The following is a 17,411-nucleotide window of genomic DNA, read 5'->3' as shown; positions in this document are numbered from 1 at the left end:
TGATGACCACTGTCTGTTTCAGCCCCAGCCTGGAGATGAGCTAAGATCCTGAGTAAGTGCTTCTTCATCAAGGGAACTCATTGATGACATGGGAGCAGCCCTGGGAAATCAGTACAGTATGTTTCTATAGCTTCTTTAGAACAATGTTGTTCCCTCCCCCACTGTAGCTCTAGGCTCCTGCCAAAGCCCCTGTACCTATTTGCACCCTCTCCCTACTGGAGAACTCCTCCTGTGTCCATTTTTGCCTCCACTTCTTCAGGGCAGAATTTCTGCTCCCCCAGGAGCAGGGCGGTAAGCAAACATCCATAGCTGAGGTGCTCTGCATGTTGCAAAACCTGACGGTGAACTCTGGGCAATGGGACAGAAAGTGGGCCATGGATACATGGGGCCCAGTCCTCCCTCCGAGACCTACTTGCCTGGCACATTGCCTGGCACATTGCCAAGAATTCCACATAATAGATGTTTCTTTAAATTTTTTTTTTATTTTTTTATGATAGTCACACACAGAGAGAGAGAGAGGCAGAGACACAGGCAGAGGGAGAAGCAGGCTCCATGCACCGGGAGCCCGATGTGGGATTTGATCCCGGGTCTCTGGGATCGCGCCCTGGGCCAAAGGCAGGCGCCAAACCGCTGCGCCACCCAGGGATCCCCCACATAATAGATGTTTCTCTCAGAAATGCTCAGTACGTATCGTTTGGAAATTATAAAGCAACAACGTCCCCTGCTAACATTTACATTTCACTACCCTTTGAAATAACATTTTAGTAAATACCCTTGTTGATAATTATCTTGTGCATGCCCTTAATTGTTTCTTAGAACAAATTTTTAGTAGTAGAATTATTGAGTTAGTTTAAGAATTTTGACACAATGGGATGCCTGGGTGGCTCAGCGGTTAAGCGCCTGCCTTTGGCCCAGGGTGTGATCCTGGAGTCTGGGGATTGAGTCCCACATCGGGCTCCCTGCATGGAGCCTGCTTCTCTCTCTGCCTGTTTCTCTGCCTCTCTCTGTGTGTCTCTCATGAATAAATAAAATCTTTTAAAAAATCCTTTGGGGAAAAAAAAAAGAATTTTGACATAAATAGCCAAATAAGACTTCCCAACAAGGGAGCATCCAGGTGACTCAGTTGGTTAAGCATCTGACTCTTCATCTAAGCTCAGGTCTTGATCTCAGGGTCGTGAGTTCAAGCCCCATGCCCAGCATGGAGTCCACTTAGAAGAAAACAAACAAACAAAAAGGCTTCCAAACAGGTTGCTACCCATATACACTCTTACTAGCAGTAAACTAACATTCCTGTTTCCCGAACCTTTGCCAAATGCATATTTCATGGTCTCTCTATCTGTATATACCACTGCCAGTTTCCTAGATGAAAAATTATATGTCTTTGTGAATTATAAAAGTTCCCATGAAAGCATATCAGTTAGCTATTGCTAGAATCATGCTCTGTAACAGCCAGCCACAAAGTCTCTCTAGCATATAAGAGTTTGTTTCATATTCATGCACCTGTGGGGTGGTTGGGCCTCAGCCAACAGGCTTGGCTTAGTCTGGCCTCAGGTCTGCTCTCTGGGTCTTTAATTCTCCTGGGAGCAACAGGGAACCTGGGCATATTCTTCTGCTCAAAATGGCAGAAACATAGAAGAAAAAGCATCTGCTCACATCACAGCCACAAGAGTTTCATTGGCCAAAGCAAGCCACCTGCCAAACTTAAGGTCCAGGCTCAGTAATTCAATCACCACTGTTAAGCTGAAAATCATTTCACATGCTTACTAGTGATATTTCTTTCTTTAGAATATTACCTGTTTGGGAGTGCCTTAGACCAGTGGGCAGGTTTAGATATGATGGCTGGGGAAGGTAAATGTCCTAGAGTCAACAATGAGCTTATTACATTAGGAGACTGCATAGGGGTGAGTGTGAGCTGAGCAAGGAAGCAGGGGAGGCAGCAGGGAGCCAACTGCCCAAGTCACAGTGATGTGCTCTCATTTAAAATGTAGGGAGAGTTGATTAGATTCCAGAGAAACAACAGAGGGATCCCTTCTTAGGGTCTTGCAATAGTTTAGAGCAGGAGCAGTGGAGAGCAATGGGATTTAGACAGGACCAGACAGGATATGAGTGAGAAAACAGGGCAAGCCCTGGGCCTCCAGGTAAAGCTGGCTCCTTTCCTGGAAATGGGGAATGCTGAAGGACAATCACGGTTTTTGAAGCATAATCAATCAATTTTATTTTGGACACGCTCAATTTTAGATAGTTATTAGACACCCACGTGTAGATGTACATAAGGTAGTTGGCTATTTGGGCCTTGTGTCCAGAAAAACGGACTGGAGACAGTGGTTTGGAGAGTTCAGCCCACAAGACTTAAACCTACAGCTTCAGTAACATCCCTTAGTGGGATGAAGAAACAATGAGGAAAGGTCGGAGGGCTAATCCTGTGGTACTGCCTCCATCCAGGGTGGAGAAGGTGAGGTGCAGGGGGCCCACTGAGAAAAGACCAAGGCAGGCCACCTCAAGCAAAGTGGGAAAAGAACTTCAAGGAAGTGGGAAGGTGGGATCCCTGGGTGGCGCAGCGGTTTAGCGCCTGCCTTTGGCCCAGGGCGCGATCCTGGGGACCCGGGATCGAATCCCATGTTGGGCTCCCGGTGCATGGAGCCTGCTTCTCCCTCTGCCTGTGTCTCTGCCTCTCTCTCTCTCTCTCTCTCTCTCTCTCTCTCTGTGACTATCATAAGTTAAAAAAAAAAAAAAAAGGAAGTGGGAAGGTGAGGTAAAGCTAAAAGCTTGGAGGTGTGGCCGGGGGATGAGAAATGGGTATTACCAGTGGAGTGTCAGATAGTTCAACCTCTCAGCCACTGTAAGCGCGACTCCAAGCCCTCCTCCCCAAGTGGATTTTCCTTGCTGGTGGCCACTGAGGGTGCCACAGCTCCAAACGGCATTTACGGAGACCACACGCCCAGACCACACACACCCAGTCCCAGGTCTCCGGATCCACGGGTCAGAACCGGGTCAGGCTGTCCCCTCCAATCCAAGGTCTGACGACGGCAAAGACCCTCAAGGGGAGACTTGGCTCTGCACACTTCGCTCAAGACGCCCGAAGAATGTCATTACTTTGACGAAGAAGAAAGGAATGGCTGTTGAGGAAGAAACAACCTCGGTGTCGGAGAGGAGTCAAGGACCTGAGAGGCCAGGATACAAGTAGAAGGAACCTGGTGACACAGGTGAGAGGCGGGAGGAGGGGCCCAAATCTTCAGAAACCAACACGGAGGGCTGGGCAGGGAGCTCCGAAAGACTTGGTTTCGCACGGTCGCAGCCCCTCCACCACTCACCTGCTGCTTGGGTACCTGTGCGTGTCTCCCGAGGTGAGGCCGCTTCCCCTAGGGAAAGTCCTCCTCTCTCCTCCCGGCCCCGGCTGTTTGCAGTCCCCATGGCAACACCGCGCCGAGGGCCCGCCTGCAGGCCGCGCTCCCAACGACGCTATTGTGACGCGCGGGGAGCGGAGCCCAGGATTGGTCGGCAGCGCGGTGAGGGGCGGGGCCAAGAGGCCGCCCGGTAGCGGCGGGTGTTCCGTGGCTGAACGGGCCTGTCCGACGCTCAGGCAAAGCCTCCTCGCTGGGGACTGGCAAAAATAGAAAGAGGCAGGGCCACCTGGCTGGCTCAGTTAGCATAGGATGTGACTCTTGATCTTGGAGTTATGAGTTCGAGCCCCCACACTGGGTGTAGAGATTACTTTAAAATAAAATAAAATTAAGGGCAGCCCCAGTGGCGCAGCAGTTTAGCGCCGCCTTCAGCCCAGAGTGTGGTCCTGGAGCCCCGGGATCGAGTCCCGCGTCGGGCTCCCTGCATGGAGCCTGCTTCTCCCTCTGCCTGGGTCTCTACCTCTGTGTGTGTGTGTCTCTCATAAATAAAATCTTTAAAAAAAAAAAAAAAGTGGGGGGCGAACATCCCTTACCGCTAGGGGTAAAGAGGCCAGAAGAGTAGGTACAGAGACTTCCAAAAGTGTTCCTAGGCAATGCCACTAATGCCCAGGTTGTATAAAAAAATAGCCTCCCGCTGGCCACTCTTGAGCCCCCATACTCCCCAAAGAAACTTCCTGTACAGGGGCGCCTGGGTGACTCAGTTAAGCGTCTGCTTTCGGCTCAGGTCATGATCCTGGAGTCCCGGGATGGAGCCCCCCATGGAGCTCCCTGCTCAGTAGAGAGCCTGCTTCTCCCTCTACCCCTCACCCTGCTCGTGCTCACTCTATTTAAAAAAAAAAAAAAATTAAAGAAACATCCTCTGTAAAGCCCAAGAAACGGATCCAAAAAGACAACCTAGGATGACAGACAACAATGAAGTGAAGACCATGGCCCCACAGTGGAACTGGAGACTGTGATGCACCTCAGGATGCTTGGAATGAAGCCCAAAGGGACTCAGACAGGATGGCAAGGCTGCCCATGAGGTGTCCTCAGGAGCTCAGAACTGAGCTGTCCTCTGCCTGAACGCCTGAAACCTGGGTCTGGTTATCAAGAGGAATTTTGAGCACATAGTTTGGGGAGCCATTTTCTTCTGGAGAGTTCTTTCCATTGGGGGACTGGTTTGGGACAGGCAGCAAAGAACTTTCATTTGGCCATCAGGACAGTGCTGTGGGGTAGACAGGGGTTACTAAAGCATGAAGAAATTATTTTATTTCAGCATTTCGACAGCTAGTAGATTTAATGACAGGCCACACTTACTGAGCCCTCACTGACTGTTCTGAGCTCTCTACATAGGGTAACTCATTGCATTCTCAGCCTGGTGAGGTAGGTTCTGTGGTTATCTCATTAGCTGGGAAGCACAGAGAAGTTAAAGGAACTTCCACATCCCACAGCCAGTGCATAGCAAAGTAAGGAGTTAGATGCAGTCTCCAGGGCTTAAATCTTTCTGCATGTTGACTGCCATTCTGAGCATTCCTGTGAGCTCCAAGACTCTAGATCTTTATACTCACCTAGTTTTCAGCCTGGCTCACAAATTTATTCTTGTCCCATGGCCTCTCTCTGGGAGATGAAGGACAAAGGCTGAGAACCAAGGGAAGGAAAGTAAATTGTACTGCCATAGCAAGGAATAATTCAGATTCTAAGTTTTCTCTTTGATGTCAGGGGTCCTGTAGGCGGCCAAAGCTGTGGGTGACCCCCAGCCTCAGGTGCTCCTGGGAGATAGGACTATGCCAGGTGTCAACATGTGCAGTTATCCTTGACTAAACAGGCAAATGCACAGATAGGAACCAGAGATTTATTCACAGACTGAGTCAGTTGGCACAAAATGTGGTGCCCTTTGTTATTTACAATAATTTCCCCAAACCTTCACTAGAGGACAAGGTATGGTCACTGTGGGCAGGTACCACCCAGGCTCCTTTGGCAGGCCACAAATTTTCAATATCAATTAATGAAATCAGGGGTTTTTTTAAAGATTTTATTTATTTATTCATGATAGACAGAGGGAGAGAGAGAGGCAGAGACACAGGCAGAGGGAGAAGCAGGCTCCATGCAGGGAGGCTGACATGGGACTCGATCCCGGGACTCCAGGATCAGGCCCTGGGCTGAAGGCGGTGCTAAACTGCTGAGCCACCTGGGCTGCCCTGAAATCAGGATTATTGGAAGACCTTGCAAGTTACGATAATTTATGTTTCTCTGTTCATCCATGGTATTGGAACCAAAGTCCACTCTTCCACAGCAGCCCCAGATAACTGAGCAAGGCAGGAGGCTCACTTGACCATCTCCACTCAGTGCTGCACTATTCAAAAGGCAGTCCTTGCTCTGAGCCCCTATGAGGTTGACCAAGCCTTTCTCAGGCCTGCATCATGGACTGAGTCTCCATCTGCCCAGGACTGTGTCATCCTGCTTTATTTTCATAGGCATTGCTCCTCAACAAGGCTCTTGCACTCTCACTTGACCCATGCATCTGAACTGGGATCCCCAAATGCAATGGGGATGATTGGATCATGAGGTGGCAGGGGCCAAATGATGGCCCTCAATCACCAACAGGCAAGGTGGTTATGGACAACACCATCAGTACAGTAATCAGAATAGTCTGACTCACAAAGACCTATGATGTTAGCTAATTGACCATGGTGTCCCTAGAAGAGAAATAGATGAGCAGTCTACTAAACTCTTGTTTAATATATACTAGTAGAATTCTAGGTCAGGTAAACAGAAGTCTCATTTGAATCATAAAAATAGAGAGTCATAGGCTTCATTCAATTTCCAGGCTTAAGGGGATCCCTGGGAAGCTCAGCAGTTTAGCGCCTGCCTTCGGCCCAGGGCATGATCCTGGAGCCCCGGGATCAAGTCCCACATCGGGCTTCCTGCATGGAAACTGCTTCTCCCTCTGCCTGTGTCTCTGCGTCTCTCCTCTTCTCTCTCTCTCTTCTCTCTCTCTCTCTCTCTCTCTCTGAATAAATAAATAAAATCTTTATAAAAAATCCAGGCTTAAACCATTTTACAGACTCAGAACTTCTTAAATAACGGGGAGGTCAGGTCCCCTTGAGGAAGGACCCCACTAAACTGACAAAAATTTATACGTTAATCGTTCTCTTAGCCTTCCCCAAAGGAACCAACAGCTGTTTGCCAGGGTCACTGCTGTGCATTAGAGAAAGAGAAGTAATTATACCTTTCAGAGACTATTGGACAGTAACTCTGAACTAACTCCTGGAAACCCACATTCAGAGCTTAGGGAGGACGGGTGATCCATGGAGTTTTAGCTCAGGTTCATCTCACAATGGGCACAGTGGATCCCTGATGCCACCCCGTGGTTGGTTACTTGTCCAGTTCCAGAACTGGAATAGACATACTCAACAACTGGCAGAATTCTCACATTGGTTCCCTGACCTGGGGAGTGAGGGCTGTTATGGCAGGAAAGGCCAAGTAGGAGCCACTAGAACTGCCTCTGCCTAGAAAAACAGTAAACCAAAAGCAATTACTGGAAGGTCTGCAGAGATTAGGGCCACCATCAAGGACTTGAAGGATGCAGGGGTGGTGACTTCTACCACATCCCCACTCAACTGGCCTGTGCAGAAGAAAGACTGATCTTGGAGAATAACAATAAACCTGGTTATTTTTCCTGGAAGGAGAGATGGCCAGAGGCATGAGTCTGTCGATTCATGGGTTGCAGCCAGTGTTGGGTTAGACAATCAGGGATTTGGAAGGAACACAACTGGAAAATTAGTGATGGTGAAGTTTGGGGGAAAGGTGTGTGGATAGACCTCTCTGGGCTAAGAAACATGATTTGTGTCCTATGTGAATGCTCACCAAAGGGTGACCACAGCAGAGGAGGATTTTAATAATCAAGTAGATAGGATGACCCATTCCATGGTTACTACTCAGCCCCTTTTCCCAGCCACCCTCCTCATCACCTGATGGGCTTAGTAGCAGTGGCCCTAATAGCAGGGATGGAGGTTATGCCTGGGATCAGCAACAGGGATCATTCACCAAGACCAGCCTGGCTATAGCCACTGGCACACTTGCCAGCAGCAGAGACTAAGTCCCCAGTATGGTGCCATTCCCAAGTTGATTATGTTGGACACCTTCCATCATGAAGGGACAGCAAGAACTTTGGTCGTATGGAAATAAAAGCTTATTCTGGATATAGACTCCCCTTTCCTGCCTACAATGCTTCTGCCCAAACTGCCATCTGTGGACTTACAGAATGCCCTATGTTCTACACAGCATCACTTCTGGTGAAAGAACTCAAATCACAGCAAATGGAGTGAAGAAATGGAGATGGAAATAAAGAAATGCTCATGGAATCCACTGATCTTACCATGTTTCCCATCATCCTAAAGCAGTTGGCTTGACATAATGGTGGAAGGAAGAGCCTTTCAAAGACTTCATTTTGGTGCCTGGTAGAGAGAACTACCTTGAGGGACTGTCACAATGCCTTGCGGGATGCAGAAATCAGCATTCAATATATGATGCTATTTTCCCCATAGCCAGGATTCATGGCTTCAGGAATTAAGAAGTGGAAATGGATTATTATTATAATATCACTATTATCCCTCAAGATCCACTAGCAAAAATTTTGCTTCTTACCCTCACTGCATTATGCTCCACTAACCTAGAAGCTCTAGTTCCAAAGGGAGGAATACTGACCCCTGAAGACACAATGATTCCATTGAACTAGAAGTTGAGACCGCCACCTGACTACTTTGGGCTTTGAACCAACAAGCAAATAAGGAAGTCATTGTGTTATATAGGGTGATTGATCCTGATTACCAAGGGCAAATTGGGCTGCTACTACACAATGGGGGTAAGGAAATGTGTCTGGAATACAGAAGATCCCTTAGGGAGTCTCTTATACTACGATGCTCTGTGATTAACATCAATGGAAAACTGTATCAGGGGCACCTAGGTATCTCAGTAGTTGAGCATCTGCCTTTGGCTCAGGTAGTGATCCTGGGATCCTGGGATCCTGGGATCAAGTCCCGCATCGAGCTCCCCACAGGAAGCCTGCTTCTCCCTCTGCCTATGTCTTTGCCTCTCTCTGTGTGTCTCTTATGAATATATAAATAAAATCTTTTTTTAAAAAAGTAAAGAAAAGAAAACTGCAACAGCCAAGTCAGACACAACTGCTAATGGCCCAGACCATTGAGGAATGAAGATTTGGGTCACCCTACCAGGTAGAGAATCATACCAGCTGAGGTACTTGCTAAAGGTAAAGGGAATACAGAATGGGTGGTGAAGAAGGTCATTATAAATAAGGCTGTGATGACATGAATTCTGACTGATACAGATATGCTAGTTCTTAAAACAATAAACAGAGCAGCCCGGGTGGCTCAGCAGTTTAGCACCGCCTTCGGCCTGGGGCATGATCCTGGAGACCCATGATCCAGTCCCATGTCGGGCTCCCTGCATGGAGCCTGCTCCTCCCTCTGCCTGTCTCTGCCTCTCTCTCTCTCTCTCTCTCTCTCTCTCTCTCTCTCTCTCTCCCTGTCTCTCATGAATAAATTAAATACTTTTAAAAATTAATTAAATAAAATAATGAAAATAAATAGTACCCTACTGTATTTAAGGATTACTGCTTAATGAGGCCCCTTTGTATGACACCATAAATAATCCCTGTGGCTGGGCACAGACTGAGTTTAGGAAGGTGGATGGCCAATGTTCAGAAGAGTAGCAGTTCCTACCCCAGGACATGTTGGCTTCCACGAAATCTCTCAGCCACAATAAAGGTGATATGTGTGGGATGCTGGATAGTTCTGGACAGGCTGGAAATCATCAACTCTTATTTTACAAAGGAAAACAGACAGGAGGAGCACAGAGACTTGCTCTGTTGGGACCATGGAGTAGCCTCAGCTGGACACTAAGGCTCTTGATCCTGAAGGAAGCCCCACCCTGACAGAACCTTCACCTGCCCTATAACTTCTTTTTTTGTTAAGATTTTATTTATTTATTCATGAGACACACAGAGAGAGGCAGAAACTCAAGCAGAGGGAGCAGCAGGCTCCATGCAGGGAATCCGATGTGGAACTCATCCCAGGACCCCGGGATCAAGACCTGAGCCAAAGGTAGACACTCAGCCACTGAGCCACCCAGGCGTCCCCCCCCCCTTTTTTTTTTAATTTTATTTATTTGAGAGACAGGGAGCACAATCAGGGGAGCAGGAGAAGGAGAAGCAGACTCCTCACTAAGCCCAACACAGGGCTCTATCCCAGGACCCTAGGATCATGACCTGAGCTAAAAGCAGATGCTTAACCAGCTGAGCCAACCAGGGACCCTGTGCTGTTACTTCTGCCTGGTGGTGTCCTCCTTCCCTCCCAACTCACCAGTCCTTGGCTGGGTCTCAGAGGGGCATCTGGGCTGTTCCATTGTGGCAGATGAAGAATAGCCATGAATTCTTTGGAATTTCTCCCATAGAAAAGTGGGGTCTTTGTTCTCTGCCCTTAAATTTGGGGAGGCCTTTTAACTGCTTTGACTAATAGAATACAGAGGAAAGAGTACTGACCCAGCTTCGGACTCAGGATTTTATATTTCTTAGAACACTCAGCTTTGGGATTCTCAGCTGCCATGTAAGAATTCCCACTATCCTTCTGAAGAGATGGTGTTGAAAGATCCTGAAACTGCATAGAGAACCTGCTGAGGGCAGCCCTGGTGGTGCAGCGGTTTAGTGCCACCTGCAGCCCAGGGCGAGATCCTGGAGACCCTGGATCGAGTCCCATGTCAGACTCCCCGCATGGAGCCTGCTTCTCCCTCTGCCTCTGTCTCTGCTTCTCCCTCTGCCTGTGTCTCTGCCTCTCTCTCTCTCTCTCTCTCTCTGCATTTCTATGAATAAATAAATAAAATCTTTAAAAAAAAAAAAAGAACCTGCTGAGCCCCCTTCTGCCCATTTCCACCATAGTACCAGGCATGTGAATGAAGCCATTGTGGGACCTCCAGACCAGTCACTCCAGCTACCAGGGACCACCAGCAAGCAACCCCAGTGCACACTCGGTGAGCAGGAGTAGCTGCCTCAGACCTGCCTGCCCTTCTTACTCTTGAGATCATGGCTTCCATTTTAAGCCAATGAGCATCAGGATAGCTGGTCATGCCACCATGGTAACAACAACAACAACAAAAAAACATTCTGTATTCACTACTAGCAGCAAAGTTGGAGCTGAGGCACCATGTTCCCTGGTGCTCTGGCAGGAGCCCAGACACTGGTCCCAGGTTCTCCCTCCTCAGGGACACCTGAGAACTCCACTCATGGGCAGACAGCCCATCACTGGGATGAAGCAAAGGGCCAAGAGAGAGATAGCATAGGAACAGGGTGTGTTCCTTTGTCCCCATTTGTGGCCAGAGAAGATTCATCCCCTCAGAGATTGAAAAAAAGGTTCAAAAAAAGTTAAATAAATAAAAATAAAAAGAAGGTCCATGGGATCCCTGGGTGGCTCAGCGGTTTAGCGCCTGCCTTTGGCCCAGGGCATGATCCTGGAGTCCCGGGATTGAGTCCCACGTCGGGCTCCCTGCATGGTGCCTATTTCTCCCTCTGCCTGTGTCTCTGCCTCTCTCTCTCTCTCTCTCTGTGTGTGTGTGTGTCTCATGAATAAATAAATAAAATCTTAAAAAAAAAAGAAGGTCCATCCCATCAAAGAGCTCACATGAAAATAGCTAATGCTGATTACTACTAATGGTCCACCCTAAGCTCTTTAAACCTTCCTTCAGGGCAGCCCCAGTGGTGTAGCAGTTTAGGCAGCCTGCAGCCTAGGGCGTGATCCTGGAGACCCGGGATTGAGTCCTACGTCAGGCTCTCTGCATGGTTCCTGCTTCTCCCTCTGCCTGTGTCTCTGCCTCTCTCTGTGTGTGTCTCAATAAATAAATAATCTTTTTTAAAAAAATAAATAAACCTTCCTTCAAACCCTGAAAACCCTATGGTATGAGCAGTATTGTGAGCATATGGAGAAAATTAGGCCCCAAAATGTTAATTACCCAAGGACACAGATACTGGTTGAGCAGAATTCAAAACCACAAGGTAGTCTTTCTCCAGAGTGGTCTGTCTCACCCTTTTGCTTTCTTCCCTAGGAAGGGGAAGGCCTGGATAGGATAAGAAGGACTCTTGGGTAGGTTGATATAAAATACAAAGAGAGGAGTGTCTAGGGGGCTCAGTCAGTTAAGCATCTGCCTTCAGCTCATGTCATAATCCCAGGGTCCTGAGATCAAACCCCACATCAGGCTCCCTGCTCTGCCAGGAGCCTGCTTCTCCCCCTAACCTCTGCCTGCTGTTGCCTCTGCTTGTGCTCTCTCTCTCTCAAATAAATAAATAAAATCTGATAAATAAAATAAAATACAAAGAGAAGGGATGCTTATAGATGGATGGAAAAATAGGTTGGACCAGATGGAAGAAGCTGGCAAGGAAAGAGGTGGCCTAGAATAGGAGAAGGGGAAAGAGCAACAAATTTGAGGATATCAGACTGGATAGGGTGTGAAGGCCTAGAAGGAAGAAAGGGCTAAATGGTTAGCAGAGAGATGGAAAAAGAGGAAAAAAAGGCCCTGGTTCAGGGGCATCAGGATAGGAGTTAGTGTCCTCTGGACTCATGTTGGCTCCATCCTCTCTGGGGACTCAGCCTCCTTGGATGGTGTCTCCTCTGCTTACTAGCTGGCCTCTTGGCACAAAAAATCCAAAGTTAGTGGGGGACAGTAATGGCTTCACATTTGCTGATAAAGCCATGTCCCTCTGGAGCCAAGACCTCTAGGCTTATAGGGCTTAGAGCTGTGGACACAGAAAATCAAAATTCTCTAAGTGGATTGCTGAGAATGAGGGCCACTCCTCCTTCCCCCCCTTGGTACTCTACCTGTTGGGAAGTGGCACAGCCTTTTATAATGGGAATACCTAAGGAGGATGGCACTCCATCCTTACAGGATTAGTTTCTTAGCTGGTACCTCAGCTGCCCCATCAAAAGGCCATTCCAGGGGTTCCTGGGTGGCTCAGTCAGTTAAGCATCTGCCTTCGGCTTAGGTCATGATCCCAGGGTCCTGGGATGGGGTCTTGCATCGGGCTTCCTGCTCAGCAGGGAGTCTGCTTCTCCCTCTCCCTCTACCCAGCCCTCCTGCTCATGCTTTCTCTCTCAAATAAATAGAATCTTAAATTAAAAAAATTTTTTTTCAAAAAGGCCATTCCAGCCCTCTGTCAGGGTAGCAGCTCTAGAGGAGAGGAGGAGGATATCACATGCTAGAACCAGTACAGCCCATAGTCACATGCCTACTTGGCTGCAAAGGAGCTTCCTTGGTCCAATGCAATGTTATCCAGAATCCCACACTGATGGATTAAACACTCTGTATGCCCTCAGATAGTGAAGCAAGGCAAAACCACACTCAGAATATGTGTCAGCTCCACTCAAAATGATCACTGGGTAGTAGACAATCCAGAGTAGAAGGACTCAGGATAATCAACTTGTCAGCAAGTAGCTGGTTTGTCTCCTAGGAGAATAATGCAACATTGCAAGTTTAGTGTTGGTCCCTATTGCTGGCAGGTTGGACAGTGAGCCAGTATGGTATTCAGACCAGCCTTGGTAAGTGGGAGCCTGTGCTGTTGGATCCATGCACACCTCACCCCTGCCACCATGGCTGCCTTGTTCATGTCCTCAGTGTGCCAGTGCTGGCCCATGCCAGTGGGCAAGCCCTGCTGTATACCTGCATACATGGTTATCTTCCTCCATAGGAAGATATGATACATAGACCTTTGCATACTTGGTCCCATGGATCCTTAGTTTTGTAGGCCTACCATAACAAACAACTTAGTAACTTAAGACAACAGAAATTGATTTTCTCAAAATTCTGGAGGCCAGAAGATGGAAATCAATGTATGGGCAGGGTTGCACTCCCTCCAGAGGCTCTAGGAGGAACTGGTTCCTTGCCTTTTCCAGTTTATGGTGAGCTAGTGTCCTTGGCTTGGGGCTACATCACTCCAATCTCTGCTTCCATGATCACATGGCCTTCTCTTCTGTGTGTGTCTACTCTCCCTTTGTTTCTGTATTATAAGGACAAATGTGATGGCATTTAGGGCCCACTCAGATAATCCAGATGCTCCTATCTCAAAATACTTAAATTAATTATATATGCAAAGACCCTTTGTCCAAAGGTTCTAGTATTAGAATATGGACGTATCTTTGGAGGATGGGGATGTAATTTTCAATCAACCATATCCTCCAATATTTCTCCTTCTAGATTCCTGCTTAGCCAGCCAAGCCATGAGTCACTACCCTGAGCTCATATATATTCCAATCACCAGTCCACCTCCTTACACACAAAGTGAATGACACTGTCTGAATTTCTGCCCATCGAGAGATTTCCCCTCAGCACTGTTTTTCAGGGCCACCTCGTAGGAGGCTGTCATATAGCAGCATTTTTGGCTTATCTCAACCTACCCGTTCATGGCTCAAGCTTTATCATGTCCCCCCTCCTCTGTAAGCTGTATATAAGGGACCCTTCTTATAAGCTGAGAGGCCCTGATGCAACATTAGTGGGTGACACAGGGCTTTGGCCACCTGCTTGTACAAGTTATTTGTGCCACCTGACCCTGTAAGCCGCATGTCCAATATGGGATGAGCTACTACCATCTTACTGTAGCACCAGTACTGTAAACTACCGGTGGGCCCACTGACCTGATGACCTGGTGGGTCTGGTAGACCCCAGCTCAAGATGGGCAGTTCTGGCTGTAGAATCACTTGAACCGTCTTGGTGGGTTCCATCAGGAGCACCATCAGGGAGATGGAAATAGCACACTAGGAGCTGGTAGGTTGGAATGGGTTGGGTTTTTTGGATGGTATACATATAATCCTCAATTATAGATGACATGGCCTTGATCCAGAACCGTAAGGGTCAACATTGTGATTCTCCCATAGGGGCTTGCCATAAACTCCAGATAGCATCTTTTCCTAACACGGAGAACACAAATACAATAAGATCTGCTAGACTGTATGGTGCAAGTGACAGGGCTGCCAGCAGCCCAGCCTGACTTAATACAGAGCCCTATCCTGCTCAGGGCCCCAATCAATACCAAAAGCCTTCCATGTAATTCAGTAAATGGGCCAGAGCAACATTCCCACCCAGGGAATATACCAACCTCAGACCCAAAGAAGCTTACTAAACATTGTGCTTTCTTCTTATTGGTGGGAGGTAATAATTTGCCTTTTACTTTGGAGGGAATGTTTAACTATGCCACAAACCACTAGACCCCTAAAAATCTTCACTGACCAGTTTAACAGGTTGGAAGATACAATATCAATACACATAAATCAATTGTATATACAAAAATTAACTCAAAATAAATCATAAACCTAAACTGTAATGTTTGGGGATCCCTCGGTGGCTCAGTGGTTTAGTGCCTGCCTTTGGCCCAGGGTGTGATCCTGGAGTCCCGGGATCGAGTCCCACATCAGGCTGTCTGCATGGAGCCTGCTTCTCTCTCTGCCTGTGTCTCTGCCTCTCTCCTTCAGTGTCTCTCATGAATAAATAAATAAAATCTTAAAAAAAAATTAAAAAATAAAACTGTAATGTTTATATAGCATGGGTTAACTTCAGCTGATCTGGGTTAACTATACATTTATCTCAAGGTACTGACCCTTGGCCAACACTGTAGACTATGTTAACTAAAGATAAATGATGTCCTAACCCATAGGTAGTGAGTTGTTTCAGAGCAGGATCACCAGCCTGTCAACACTGTTCAGTAATCACTGAATTGGTTATGTGTACCCAGTCTTAATGAGGCCTGGGGGATGTTAAAAGTTAGGCTGGTCACATAGCTGTAATGTGCCTTTGTGACCAGCTCAATATAAATATAAGACCCATCATGAGTAGACTTAGGCTTCCAGTACTGAGGGGCTTTGCATACACAGTACACAAGTAGTTTGAGACCTGAAATCAAAGTGCATCCTGGGTAACTGAGTGGTAGATGTTCAAAGAAGCTTCCACCTGAGATCTTCAGACCCCTCCAGTGCATTTCCTTCTTCTGCTGGAGCTGCAACGCCTGTAATAAAACATGAGTATAAACTGTATGAGTCCTGTAGGTCATTTCAGCAATCAAACACTGAAGATAATTATGTGTAATTAGCACAAACTTCTGGAAGAAAACAAAAGAGAAAATTTTAGTGACCTTTAGTTTGGCAAAGACTGCTTAAATAAAGCACACAAACAGCATCATCCATAACAAAACAAAAACCAGTAGAGTTCATCAAAATTAAAATTTTGTTCTTCAAAAGACACAAGATGCTGCTATGAAAATGGAAAGAAAAGCTAGAAACTTGGAGAAAATATTTGCAAAATACACAGCTGATAAAGGACTTGAAACTGGAATATAAAGAACTCTTTTACCCCAATGAGAAGACAACCCAATTTTTTAAAAATCTCCTCAGTGAGTGAGCAAAAGACATGAATATACATCTCACCAAAGAACATATACATGGGCAAATAAGCACATCAAAGGATGTTAAACATCATTAGCCATTAGGGAAATGCGAATTAAAACCACAATCAGGTATCACTACATGCCTATCAGAATGACAAAAATAAAAAATAGTGGCGGCACCAAATGCTGGCGACAATACAAAGAAGCTAGATCATGCATACGTTGCTGGTGGGAATGTAAAATGGTACAACCATTCTGGGAAATAATCTGGTAGTTTCATATAAAACTAAAAATACACTCACCGTACAACCCAGCAATCACATTCTTAGACATCTGCCACAGAGAAATGAAAACTTATGTTCACTCCAAAATCTGATCACAAATGTTCATAGCAGCATTATTCTCAATTGCTAAAAACTGGGGGTGGGGGAGTAGGGGGAAATGTCCTTTAGTGGGTGAGTGGTTAAACAAACTGTGGTACATCCATACCAAGAATTAGCAATAAAATGGAACAGTGTACTGATACGTTTAACAGCTTGGATGCATTTCAAGTGAATTGTGTTGAGTGAGAAAAGCAACACTGATTCAACCTCAAAAGGCAATACACTGTATGATTCCATTTATGTAACATTTTTTAAATGACAAAATGATAGAGATGGAAATCAGATTACTGGTCACTGGTGGTTAAGAGAAGAAGAGAGGGAGAGAGAGGGATGGAGGGAGTCTTGGGGTTACAGCTGTTCTGTGTCTTAAGTGTAGTGCTAGTTACATGAATCTACACTTGTGATAAAATTGCACAGAACTATTCACATTCACACACACACAAGTGCAGGTGAAACTGTGAAATCTGAATAAGCACTGCCAATTTCCTGGTTTTATATCATACTGAATATAGGGAAGATGTTACCTTTGGGGACAAATGGGTGAAGGGTGACACTTCCTTGTACATATTTCTGCAAAACTTTTCATGGATCTATAATTATTGCAAAATAAAAATGTTTTAATATATATATATTTTTAAATGCTTCCCCACCCTGTCCCTCTCCATCACTGTACTTTTGTTGCTAAGACCAAGACCAAGAGTAAAACTGCAACTGCTCAATATTTATGTAACACTCAAATAAAACCACTCCCCACCCCTGGCCCCATCATCTCCGTGTAGCCACACAGCCAAACGTAACACTGACCCAGTTCCAAAAGCTTTGAGCAAGCAGACACAAAGAGCCTAGGTTTTTCTGGGACAGACTGTGAAGGGAGGATCCTCACAGTAGATCCCCTAGCTCTGCCCTCCTCTCTCCCTAGCTCCTAGCCTTCTTCTCCTTCAACAGGATTCTTTGATTCCTTCCCTCCCTGCTCCCATACTCCCAGGTCTGTTCTAAATAGATCATTCTAGACCCATGCCCCTTTTTCCCATCTCTGCCCCTTTAGAAGCAGCAAAAACACCAACACCTTGTCAGAAGACAGAGGAAGGAGAAGGTTGTGAGCACTTACTTGCACAAGATTTTGTTCCTATTTTTTAAAAAATGGGTTTAAAATATGAATAATCACTTCAGCAAAGAAGATAAACTCATGGCAAATAAGTGCAGGAAAAGGTGCCT

The 17,411-nt window shown here is 46.5% G+C and overlaps 1 pseudogene; it reads right to left on the bottom strand.

The window, feature by feature from the left end:
* Positions 1 to 17,411, bottom strand: part of LOC129522843 (transmembrane protein 258-like) — a 48,789-nt pseudogene that overhangs the window by 8,359 nt on the left and 23,019 nt on the right.

This window comes from Nyctereutes procyonoides, unplaced genomic scaffold (assembly GCF_905146905.1).
Source record: "Nyctereutes procyonoides isolate TBG_1078 unplaced genomic scaffold, NYPRO_anot_genome, whole genome shotgun sequence".
Taxonomy (NCBI): Eukaryota; Metazoa; Chordata; class Mammalia; order Carnivora; family Canidae; genus Nyctereutes; species Nyctereutes procyonoides.
This window is presented reverse-complemented; position numbering and strand designations above follow the sequence as displayed.